Genomic DNA, 12,981 nt, shown 5'->3' on the forward strand with positions numbered 1-12,981 from the left:
GTGATATATGAAAAACTGTAAGTAATAGCGGAGTATATTGCCTATATGTAGTATTTTAGTATTATGTTATTACAACTTTCTCAGAAAATAGAAAGTTTTTAAAAAAATAGTAGCCACCATTATGGTACATCTAGGATTAATTCTGTCTGGAAATTTAATTTAATATGAAAAGTGTATATGATGGAAGTTTTTCCCTGTAACTGTTCTTTGCCGCCTTCTCCACTTTGTTACTATTTGCATTTCAGCTTGCTCTGTGCAGATGTAAAGCCCCTGGAAAGACATGCCAGCTAGCTTCTAACTGGAGTTATACATCTGCTGAGAGTACACTGACACCACCTACATGAATTCCATAGTTCTGTCATGTGATCCTATGGCATGCGACAAAACAGGTGTTTTTTCTGCAGTATTCACAAGCAACCGCAATGAGTAATCATTAGACAACTTAGTTGCCCTATGAAACTGTGAAGTCACAATTTTCTCTAACTTCACAAGGGGATGGCACAGGAAATTATTTCCTGAGATGCAAAATAAAACTTTCAGTAAAACAAAAATGGCAATTTTCAACGCTTTCAGCATTTCACTTCTAAAGGGTTCTCTATTCACTCTGCCCTACAATAGACTTTGATACATAGAGAGGAATTACTATTTTGGAGTTGAAGGAAAACATTCTTTTCCTAACAAGTGAAAGATGCCAGTTGCAGAAACTAGTGGCCGTCTCTTGACAAAGAAAGCACTTAAAAGACCAAGTCCTCAAGTTATGTTAACAGGCTTCATTCAAATCAGTAAAGAAAATTTACATCCCTGAGCACCTGCCTTTTGTTCTTATTTCAGAAACAGTATCAGGTTTAACATTATCCAGTTAATTAGGTTATTGTATGATTTCTAAAATAATCAGAAATCTTTCCCTAAGCTTAACTATGCAAGTGCCAGAATGTTTTGTCTTCTAAGAGGAAAACCAAGAATGTTGGAGGACATAATGCAAACCAGGTCAGAGCTATAGATTGAGAAAGTCACCTCCAAATTTTCCCACATTTTTTCCACAGATTTACAGTCACAGACTTACAAAATTTAATCCAGACTGTCTGGCACATATGTATTTCTGTTTAATACATAAATATCAGAGTAGAATGAATAAAGTATTTTCCATGAATAATCATTTGAATTTTAATAGAAATTTTACTTCAATCGTAACTATTTTTCATTACTGAGTGGCTGAACATTTCTAGGAGAAATAGTTGCAAAAAGTGAGACTGTAAACTTGCTATTCAAGAGAACAAGTTTTCACAAGATATATTCGGTCATTCAAAATTATTATTATCTTAAATTCCAGTAAATTAATTTAAAACCAGTGCCATGCTGACTATTCAGAAGAAAAGAACCCAATATGTCTTTCATCTTGCAAACATTGAAACATAACCATAATTTTTCATTTTTTTTTTTTTGAGTAACCCTGACCTTTTTTACCTCTTCACAACCCCACCCAACCCCACTGAATTCAGGGAATCTAATCCTGTGAATGAGGTGTGCACGTTGTGGGAGAAAGGTCTTACATTCCCATACAACTGATCAGTAAAACATGAATTAGGATCTAGAATGTTAGATAACCATAATCAAACAGTATTTGAGCTTTTTACAAAATAAGATTTCTGAATGAATACAGAGTAACTCGAAGATTGTCAGAGCACACTCATGACAATTTTGCAAGCAGATAAAAACAGAGAAATTAAATGAATTATTTATTAGGAGTCTAATATAGGAAGTCAGAAATAGTGAGTTCTACTCCAAGCTCTACCACAGACCTCTGTGTGACCTTAGACAAATAGCTTTATCTGCTTGTGCCTGTTGCCACACTTTTTCCTGTCCTGCCTAGCTAGCTTTGAAATTTCTCAGCCAAAACATTGTCTTTTCCTCTGTTTGTAGAACCACCTAATATACTCCTGCCCAATCTTGACTGGTGCCTTTAAGTACTAGGGAAATAAAAGTAAATAGTAAAAAACATTTAAATAAGATTAAAGACATTAATTTAGTTCACTTTAACTTCCTGTAAAGAATTAGTCTTTACAGTACTGCACTGTATTGTAAAGATACAGTATGTATCTTTAGGTAATGAAAGCTTCAATGCTGTGATTTTAAATACAATTAAGGACCAAGATTTTTTCTAAGGAAAAGGTGTAAATTATTTCAGTGCTAGATTCACATAAAGCTTTATTTTTTTTTCAAATACTTCCCCTTTCTACACAAAATTTGAGGACAACACGCATTTGTCTGAGATTCCCAAAACAGCTTTAAGTAGACTTCTGGAGTCTCCAAAAGGCATCCTGTCCATGGAACATCAGTTAAGCGTGTATGCCAGTGATTTTTATGTATGTGAGACAACTGACATACTCTTAACTCACTGGACTAACTGCATGTGCAGTATTAATAATCAGATGATACAGACTGCTTAAAGCAAGAAATGAGAAAACAACTTCAGGATTTAATGCTTGGAATGATATAGGTAAAACCTCTGAACCAGGAAAAATTGAAGTCCATAACTAAATTTACACACAGAATAGTCTATACAAGAAAGTTGATGTGGGACTGCCCAGACTGTGATCTTGTAAACAGATACCAAAGTTCAGTGAGAATACCAACATATCTTTTAACAAATACCTATAATTGACTAGTAAAAATGACTAAGTTTTGGACATAGAAGTCTTCTTTTATGTTCAAGACTGAAAAGATAGTCTACGTGCCTAGAAGACGTCAAAAGTTTCCTTCAGGCTCCTTAGCAGTGACTCTATGAACCTATAATAAAGCTATATGAACAATGGAATCTCTTGCAACATGTCAGGGAGATGTTTTCATGTTAATTGGACAGAATCTTTAAGTTCTCTAGTACAACTTTGCAGAAGTGTCTATTATGGTATAAGAAATAACTTCGGTTCAATTTTTATTAAATTATCTGGAGCAGAATTTCATGTATTTCATGGTCTTATTTAATGTTAGAAAGGAATGTTCACTGTTATCCACCAAATGTTAACAGAGGTACCATAGCCACACCTCTGTTGTTATCTTCCACTGACGCATGTAAATTTAAACAAAAACCAGACATAAAATAGAACATTACAAGACAAAAATATCTCTCTTATTATGAAACTGACATATACAGTATTTCTTATTTCTACATTGTCTTCATCACTCTGAGCTTGTCACATATTTTAATACATGATTTATAGTTATAAATTCATTTTCCATTCTCGTTTATAATATGGCATCACATTTTATCACAAGCGCATTTAATCATCTCCTGTCTGCATATTAATGGTTACAAATATGATACCTGTGTAGACCTAGCAACCAGTGGCTGTAACTGTCTCAGATTGCAACGGTTGAATGCTTTGAAAAATACAGATAAATAGAGAAGTTCAGACATTTTTATATGTGTCTGTCCCATTTTAATAGCAAAGATAAAATTCCACTGCTTCACTAAGAACTTGATTCTTTTTCCCTCTTGAAAAATCTTTTGCATGTAGTCACCTCTCCTCAGAACAGCGTCAGTGCATAAAATTAAACATGCATAAACATTTTAAGAATTGGTACATAAAAGGCAAAGATAAAAAGCCTGTTGATTTTAAAGAAGAAGAAGTAGGATCAGACAGAAGAAAGAGAAATATATATCTAAATATAGGATAATTAAAAAAAACAGTCAGTGGTTTGTTTAAAATCTGTTGGCCAAATTCTGCTATCCAATGAATGTGAGCACATGCTTAATTTTAGGACAACATTTGCAAGACACAACTGAACATCTCCAGATATTAACATTTAAAGGCAGCATATCAGTATGGCTTTTAATTTTTCTGAGGAAAGCAATCCTCACTATTATTTGTTCCCTGTCTTTAACTTAGACCTTTTGCAAATATATATTTGAGAAATCTTGATGTAATCATTTAAATTTCTGTATTTTAGAAGAAAGTGTGTTGCAGTCACATCAACGATTTTAATAGGGAAAAGAAAAAACAACCAACTGTGCAAGAAAACATTAATTAAAAATGCATGCAAATTCACCTGGCTTGCAGTACTGAGCAAGCATCATTCTCATGCCAATTTTTTGAGTTTATTGTACCTGAATGGTTTCTGAATAAACTTAAGCAATTTACAATAAAAAAAAAAAAGTTTTAAATTACTACATTAAGGTCTACTTAGCTACATTTAGGATAACTTATTTGAAGCTGTCAATGCCAACTGTCCTATCTTCATAGACAGAGAATTTGAGCCTCCAACAACTAGGCTTGTGAGTATTTTTATTTGTACTTTAATTCAATGTTTGACACCTTTTGTGCATTCTGTCCCAAGTGAAGTAATTTGCCATACTTTGTAACAGACAAGTGTGTGCACCTGACAAGGCAAAAATCTCATACTGTCAGTCATGTGGTATGTATGGAGCTTCCTGCAAAACAACAGAAACATAAATGTTTCTCAGTATGAAGAAAGAATATAGTGCATGTTTGTCATAAGGCAAAGATAAAAATGAATTAGATATGTGACAGATCAAAAGTGCTAGGTTGTGATTTTTATCTTAATCTCCAAAATAGAAGCCTTTCAAAATACCTTATAAATACAAGTGCAGGAAGTGCACATTCTGAGAGCATGCAGAAGACAAATGCCTATTTATAATTATCAAAGTTCACAAAGTGCACAAAGTTCAGCCGTGAGTAGGCAAAATTCAAACTGAAAGCAGACAGTGTTGCTAAAATTCTGAGTTCAAATTGTATGGAATGAAGTGTCCTGTATGTTGAAAAGTATTACAAGATCATCTCAGAGTCAATTCTATAAAATACATCTGATGATCTTTGCATGTACTTTGAAGTTCAAGAACATTTTTCTACATATTAATCCTTATAAATGTAATTGTGGATCACGCTAGAAAGTGAATATACATTCGTTGCATTGCTTACAACAGTTTTGTCAAAGTTTCCAGTTACTAAAATAAAACAGAATCATCAAATACATCATTCATATGGTGAGAAAACCCATATACTAAGGCAGAAAATCTCTGTAAAGGAAAACAGATTCTGAATATGAACAGCTCTATTTTTTTTACCATGAAGGCAAAAGCAAATAGAGCAAATGTAATAATAGAATCATGCAAAAGCAGGAAGATTAATATGCTTTTGGTTTTTCAGAGGGATAAACTTTTGCCACTGTAACCAGCTATATAGTCTATCTGTCTTGGAAAAGTCCACTTCCTAAGTAGTTCATAATTCACTTGACTGCAAGTCAGTTTTTGCGACCTTCACCACGACAAGTTAATACCTGCTTTACTTACCTAAACAGGTGGAGCTTTACATCTCTGACTAAAATCTTCCCTTCTCCTCAAATCATTTCAATAGCTCTTTTCTGTATGACTTGCATTTCTTTCATGTTTTGAAAATAATGAAAGTCCAAACTTAACAGGTGATATTCTAACGTAAGTCTCACCAGTGACATACAACATGCTAAAAATCAAGCCTTTACTACTTACGACTCTCCTGTATGCAAGTGCAATTAACTGATAGCAATAGTTGACTGTCATTTTCTATAATGACTAACCAGTGGGTTTCAGAGACAAGGAAATGAATAGATTCAAAAATCTTGGTTTCCATCTCAGTTTCTAAATAAGATTAGAGTGAGAACAGGTCTTTTTGTGTTGATATCTCTGGGCCCTATAAATGGTCCAGCTTGACCCGACTGCAGCTTGAATAATATGCAATTTTTCAAAGCCAGGCAACTTTGCCAACAATGAGCACTTTCACCCCCAAAAGTACTTCATTTATCAAAAATCATGTTCCTGTTTTAAAACATCAACTGTTGACACTTTTTAAAGAAAAAATTGTCAATCTCTTTGCCACAATAAATCAAAACATTCCATGACAATCTTCTCTTTGGAAATTACTTCACCATGTTGTCAATTATCTAATATGAAGGGAATCTGGGATTGCAGGGAATTGACCCTTAGTAGAATTTTGATGCAAAAATATCAGCTAGTCCTTTGCAGATTTGTTAAGTTATAAGCAACTGAAAAAAGAACCTTTCATGCAAAAGCTGGCAACTGTAACAACAACTATCAATACCAGCTCTATCTTTAAGGATCATGTCAATTTAAATAATGTACAATAATTAAAAGACCTTATTTTTTTTGGTGGAAGCTTTTTACACTATTTAAAAGTGTAAGAGGTCATTCATGTCACTCTGTTCTTGAAGAAAAATGGAACCTTTTAATTATGCATGAGCCATAATATGCTACTCATTTCTGTTTGTCTTTATTTGTATTACTTCTTTGGGATTCCTCAATGTCAGCCATGTAAAGATATTTGTATTCAGAATAAAGGGCATAAAGACTAATCTCATTTTTTACCATATCTGAGTTTATTCGTGTTTGCATAATGAAGGAGACTGTGCATGATGAATCATGTATCACAGCTATTATCTACTCTAAATATAGAGGAAAGATAACTGACAGTTTTAGCAAAGGTTGTTTGATATTAGTTAACAAGTCCTGGCATTTAAAGATCATTCTACAGTATCATTTAAGAAACATATATTCCAGTTTGGGGCCAATAGAAGAAAAACAACACCCCCCCACCCCCAAAACCTACAGGTAAGTGTTTTCTCCATGATACCTTTTGCATACTACATTAGTGCACTGTAGTGTATCCTCAGGAAGAAACTACATCTCATTCTTGAGAAAAGCAGTTTTGTGATACCTACTTTTCCTTAATCTAGTTACACTAAGTTTCAGAAGCATCTTATGGAAAACTTTGGTATCTTTTCCTGTAAGAAATGCATTTGCAATAAATGGGATTTTTTTTAAATGAAAAATGCCTTGGTTAATATACGCATTTCAAAGTTTGACAATTCTTGACCAGCATCCTTATTTGTTTTCATCTAAGTGATCTCTCCAATCTCGTTGAAGCTTATTCAATCCTTCAATTCTTAAGCCTAACTCTAACTGGCCATCACTCTTAGATTGTTATGGATCAAGTGATTTCACTTTAAGTTACTCCTAATTTGATTGGGTATAGAGGATACTTGAACCAGCTGCAAAAGTTTACAGAATTCCAGCTCTGTGAATAGGCAGGAGAAATGAGGAGGTGTCAGGTTGGAAGAGCTTTTGATGACCAGATGAAACAGAGTCCCTGACCACAGTTCAGTCAGCCAAAAAAGTTACAGAAAACCTTCATTGCTTAAGGGAAAACTAGCTCCTCCACTTACTAAAAATCTTCTGTTGCCTCCCTCTTTTGTGGACAGATTTTTTTTTTTTTTTTTTCTTCCTATTGCTTTTATTTGCCTTCCTAACCCTGATTACTACTACAATGTGTACACTGTCAGAATACCCTTGCTGAAAATGCCTCTTAGCTCCATATTTCCAACTGGCTGATCTCTGAGGAATAATCCTTCTGAATTATTCTATCTGTCCTACTGCAAATAAGGACATATTTCACCAGAGATGTACAAGCCTGTTTCAGAACAAGAAAATAACTAGTAATCTATAGCATGCACACTATGAGATTGAAGATGTTCAGAGTGGGCTCACCAGGTTCAGGAGAACAGAAATGGCCCCAGGCTTTTCACAGATACATGAAGAATATTATGAACTGCAGCTACTTCACCCAGGCTGCAGGGAACAGATCACTATGATCACACTGCCCTTCACCTGTACTGTGACATACCTGTGACGTAAGGAAGTGTATCAGAGCACTTCTGACAAGAGAATTAGGAATGCATTTCATAGAAGTTCTCAGATCAACTCTTGAATGGAAGGACTGGCTTTGCACTGACTTTGGATACACGGATATAACCTCCAATGGGGAAGAGGGGACCTCACACTATTTTTCCTACAGAAAAGCAAACTGACACATTTCTGTCCCTCGTAACATGACCATCATGGTCTCAAATGCATATGAGGAATATGCAGCCATGATTTCTGGCACTATAATTATGATGTACAGAAATATCTGAGCATCAGTATGGGTTCATGTGATTCCTGGAGATTCAGCATGTCTACTCATTTGGGTAAGAACAAAATACAGCATGATTCCTGTTGAATTGGTTAGTGCTAGTCAGAGTGGAAAAGGAAACAATATAAGTGTCAGTGGAAAGGAGATGGAACCTGGATCTGGGGAATCTACATGCTTTAAAAAATAACTGAATGAAACAAAGGAAGAGTTCAAGAGAACTGCCCATATGACAGCTACATTTGATGACATACACATGTGTCAGCCTGCTAGGTCAAATGCGAGAATGCTGCACCAAGTTTTCTTTTTTGTTGGTGTTGCTTTCTTCCCCAGAAAGAATGGTGCAGACTAATTAAATCAACTGGATAACACTTTTTAGCTTACTACATTCTAGGTATTTATCCATACTATGCCTTTTTACCCAAGACATCCTCACTTACCAATGACTATATAGCATGAGTAGACCACTGCTGGGATAAACAGCCAGTCCCAGTTTCCCTAGAAATACATTTTCTTCAAGGTAAAAACCTGATATTAAGGCAGGCATCGTAAGTATTTAATTTCAACAATGTTTATTGTTTTTACAACTAGCACAAATTTAACCCCCCCACACACCTCTTTGTTAAAGGTAATCACATCTTTGACCTTACTAATAGTTGAATATTACAAAAAATAAACATTACTAAAGGTTGAAGATTATTAAAAGAAAACTTAAGATAAAAATGTTATGACCAAGCTAATTTCAAAAAGGATACTGAGATACTATGTAGAGAGACAGCAAACTGCAAGGATACATTCATGTACTTAGCAGTGCAGGTTGGATATACCATGGCTAATAATCACATTGCACAAATATTCAAACCAGTGCACCAGTCAAGTTCCTCTACACTGCTCCAAATTTGACCTGCATAATTCAATTACATTTTTAATCCTGTAATAAGAGGTTATTAGTATGTGCAAAAAGAGAGCTTATTATCACTTTGGGGATAAATCTAGAAAATATAAACACTGCAAAAGGGGGTATGCTGTTATCTCATTCTTAAGGTAGATAGCAAATTTTTGCAGCCCTTTTTATTTTAGAAACAGTCCTCTATCAGACTCTGCAGTTTGCCATTTTCTTGGGGGGGGGGGGGGAGGGGGGGGGCGGCGGGGGGGGTGGTTTTGTGTCAGAATCATCTTTTACTGAGAGACTATTTACCCTATTTCTATTACCTTACACAACAACTCAGAAGAAAAATAATCATACACTGCTAAATACTGAAAATTTTCTTTCCAACATAAAGATGATTTTCTGAACTTGTATAAACTTACACTGCTGACGGTTCTCCTGTGGACGGAAGGGTCTTTATTACACAAGAAATTTTTCTGTCTTTGTTAATGGGCAGTTAGGGAGATTTCTGGACACGTCTAACAGCAGTAACTGAATCTTATGTGATTGGACGTCTTCACATTTGTCACATCCAAAAGTTTTGAAGATTCCAAAATGTTGCTAATGCCAATGATAATAGTGTTTCTGAATAAGGAAGCACTGATAACAGTACTGGGCTTAATCAACCTGCTTACTGTTTGCATTTGTGCCATCATTTTTTTATTTTAAAACAAAGCTTCACAGGAAAGATAGCTGATCATTATATGATGTGTGATCTCCACATATTTTCCACTTGGGAAAACAAAAACCAATAGAATGAAAAAAACTGAAATAAAACAAAATATACCATGCATTTTGGGCAGATACTGCTTTTTAAACCTTATCCACCTTTTCTGTGTCAACTGCATGAATACCACTGATGAGTAATACTGAGGTGTGAGTTTCTGCTTAAGCTGCATACCTGGAAGGGACATGGAAATTAATATTTGTGTTATAGCACATCAATTTGTAAATAAACCAAGATGGTAAATATCAGTTATTTCAGAGTGTTTTGCTTTAGTTGGAGATTCACTGACACATCTAGATGCATTTCAGCATGACTGTTAGCTTGAGGGGAAGGAGGAGAGAATGGGAAAGTGATACTAAACAAACAACTCACACCTGCTTCATGTCTGGCTCATCATCCATTTTTATGAACGATCAATATTTTGAAATATATACATCTAAGGCATAATACTACTGAAGTAAATCCTAGAGAGGCGTGATTTTCCAGGACCATTTTGTTATTAATGAAGATCACAAAAGTCCTTCCTATAATTAAATTCTATACACATACTCAACATAAATGAGTTGAGATAATCACATCTAGATCTGAAATGTAATGACCAGCCCTGTTTGTTTATAATAAGCAGAGCTTGGTCTGTGTTTAAAGGGCAATGGAGAAAGGACAATGGCCTTCTACCCTACTTCAAAAAGAACACTCCAAGGAGATCTGAAATACAAATGCAGTGAATATCAGAATATTAAGTATAATACTGTTAGGAAGGTATGATATAAAGTCATACATTTTTAAAAGCTGTTCTTTAATTATTACTGTAGGTTCAAAGCAATAGGTTTCAAGGACAAAGCAATGACTCTTTAAGCTGTGAAAGCCTGTAAATGGACCAGGGTACATATACTATTTGTTTTTCAAACCTTTTGAATAATCAATTACAGGGAATTCAATTTCAAAAGTGGAATCTGGACCAAGAAGTGTGTTTAAGTGACAGAAATTTCTAAAAGTTCAGACCAAAACTAAAGCATAAACAATTTAAACAATCTTATTAATTCACATGGGGAAAATAAAACTAGGATTGTTGTTTTTTTTTCTTTTGGAAAATTCTGATCATTTTACTTTTAGGGTACATATATTAAAAATAAAATAAAAGCTCTGAAGGAAAATCCAGCCTATTCTCTGCCCCATGGAAAGATCAATTTTATTGAAACTACTTCTGAGGTAAGTATGGGTAATTTATTCCTAGAAGTGATGAAATTCCATAACAGTATGAGACAATGTCTCCAGTGAAACTTACCTTGAGTAATTTTTTCCTAATATCCTACTTAACTTTCTACATCATCACTCTCAATGAATCTTTCCAGTTAGATAGTGGGCCACTGAAAAATACCTCCTGGATATGATTCTCTAAGATACTTATAATAGCTTCTTCTAGAGTGTATTTTTAGCTTACTAATGAGACTATCCTGCTATTAGATGGTATTACATACTTTATAAAAAAAATGAAGATATATACAATGTCAAATGCCTCATACATATCAATACGATGCCTTATATAATAAAAAGAAATTGCATTGTTTTGACATGATTTTTTTCATGACTCTGTACTATCAATTTTCCCACTCCTTTACATGTATATAAACAGTTTAATTGTTTCATTATTTGTTCCAATCTAATTCATAAGCCCAGCCTCTCATTTCCTCCTCTTTCTTAAAACAGGCAGTATGTTTACCATTTTGCACTTATCCATCTCCTATTTCAAAGATAACCACCGAGGACTCAAACAGCTTCAATTAATTCTCTCAAGTAATTTGGGTGAATTTCTTCCAGATCAGCTGATGTGTAAGCATCTGATTTAGAAAGAACTCTCGGTTCTGATCTTTCCCTATACTATCACAAGTTCTTTTTCCTTTGCCACTAAAGTTAGTTGCTTTAAAATTATCACAGCAGAGCTTTTTAGTTAAGACTGATGCAGAAAAGGTATTAACACTCTGACCTTATAAAAAAATCAGCTATCATTTATTTTCCTTCTCATCTGAGAAGCAGATTGGCTCTTCCCTTCATTTTTCTTTTGCTACTAATATACTTAGAATCCTTCCTTTTATTCTTCATGTGCCTTGCTAGCTGTATCAGATCTTTTCATGTTTCACTTGTATTTCTATGACTTTTTTTTTGTATTTACACCCTTAATACTCTGACTCCTTTTCTATTTTCTGCAGACTTCTTTTTCATGATCAATTCATTGAGGAACTCATTATTTAGCCAACTTGGTGCTTCACTAGTCTTCCTATACCTTCTTTGGTTTAGGATAGCTTTTGCTTTTAGTCTTAACATTTCTTCCTTAAGTAACTGTCAACCCCTCCAGAATCCCTTTTCCCCTTAGACATCAGATTTTACCTACTGATTTTCTGAGCTTACTGAAACTTCAGTTATACTTTATTTATTCACTATTCTTTTTCTTTTCCAAAAATCATGCATTGGACAACTTTTTCTCATTCAGATCCATTCCATAGAGTCTATTAATTCCTCTGATGACCTGGTCAATTGTGTCATTAAATAAAATCCAAACAAATGTTGCATCACACAGTATTGTGTGTTTTTCTTTTATTAGAATTTTACATTTCTGCACAATTTGCAAGATGTGTTTGGCTACTCATAGCAGGATAATATGTCTAAATCAATAAGATTAGTCCCAGAGTGTCTCATTTATAAGAATTACAATGGTGAATGTGCTTTATTCATGAAAACACCCAAAAGCAGAAGTTTTGAAGATTGATGAGGCTGGGATGAACTTACAACATCAAAAGCATCAGCTCTTCCAGTTTCATATTTCTCATAGAAAGAGTTGTAAAGGACAGAATCTCCCATAAACTGTTACCAGCAGGACACATGTATCTTGACAGAACTGACACATTTCTGTATGTAATTATTTGCTATTCCTGTTTATTGTATCAGATTTTCTAAATCATAGGCACTCTGTATTCGGTTACTAGCACAACATTGTTGATGCAGTCAGGAACGGCACAAAAGAAGAGCAAATGAATCCATTGATTTTAAGCCATGAACCCTATCAAATAGGTATTTTCCACCTCGAAAAAGGAAACAACATGTAAATCAATTAAAATATGCAAATACTAGAGTCCATGATTATGGTAAATGGTTAAGACTATCACTTTCAAAAGCTACTAAATAATAGTATTTAGCTGATCCTTTTGTAATACTAAGTTGTTCATCAGTAAATTGACAGAACTCATAACTAATGTATTTTTAATAAAAGATGTAAATGTAACACAAAAACTATATAGTACCTTCATGGCTGAATTACTAAAATTGTATCATGCATGGCACTTAATGTTGTAATT

The sequence above is a fragment of the Buteo buteo genome, chromosome 11 (genome assembly GCF_964188355.1).
Source record: "Buteo buteo chromosome 11, bButBut1.hap1.1, whole genome shotgun sequence".
In the NCBI taxonomy this organism is placed as follows: domain Eukaryota; kingdom Metazoa; phylum Chordata; class Aves; order Accipitriformes; family Accipitridae; genus Buteo; species Buteo buteo.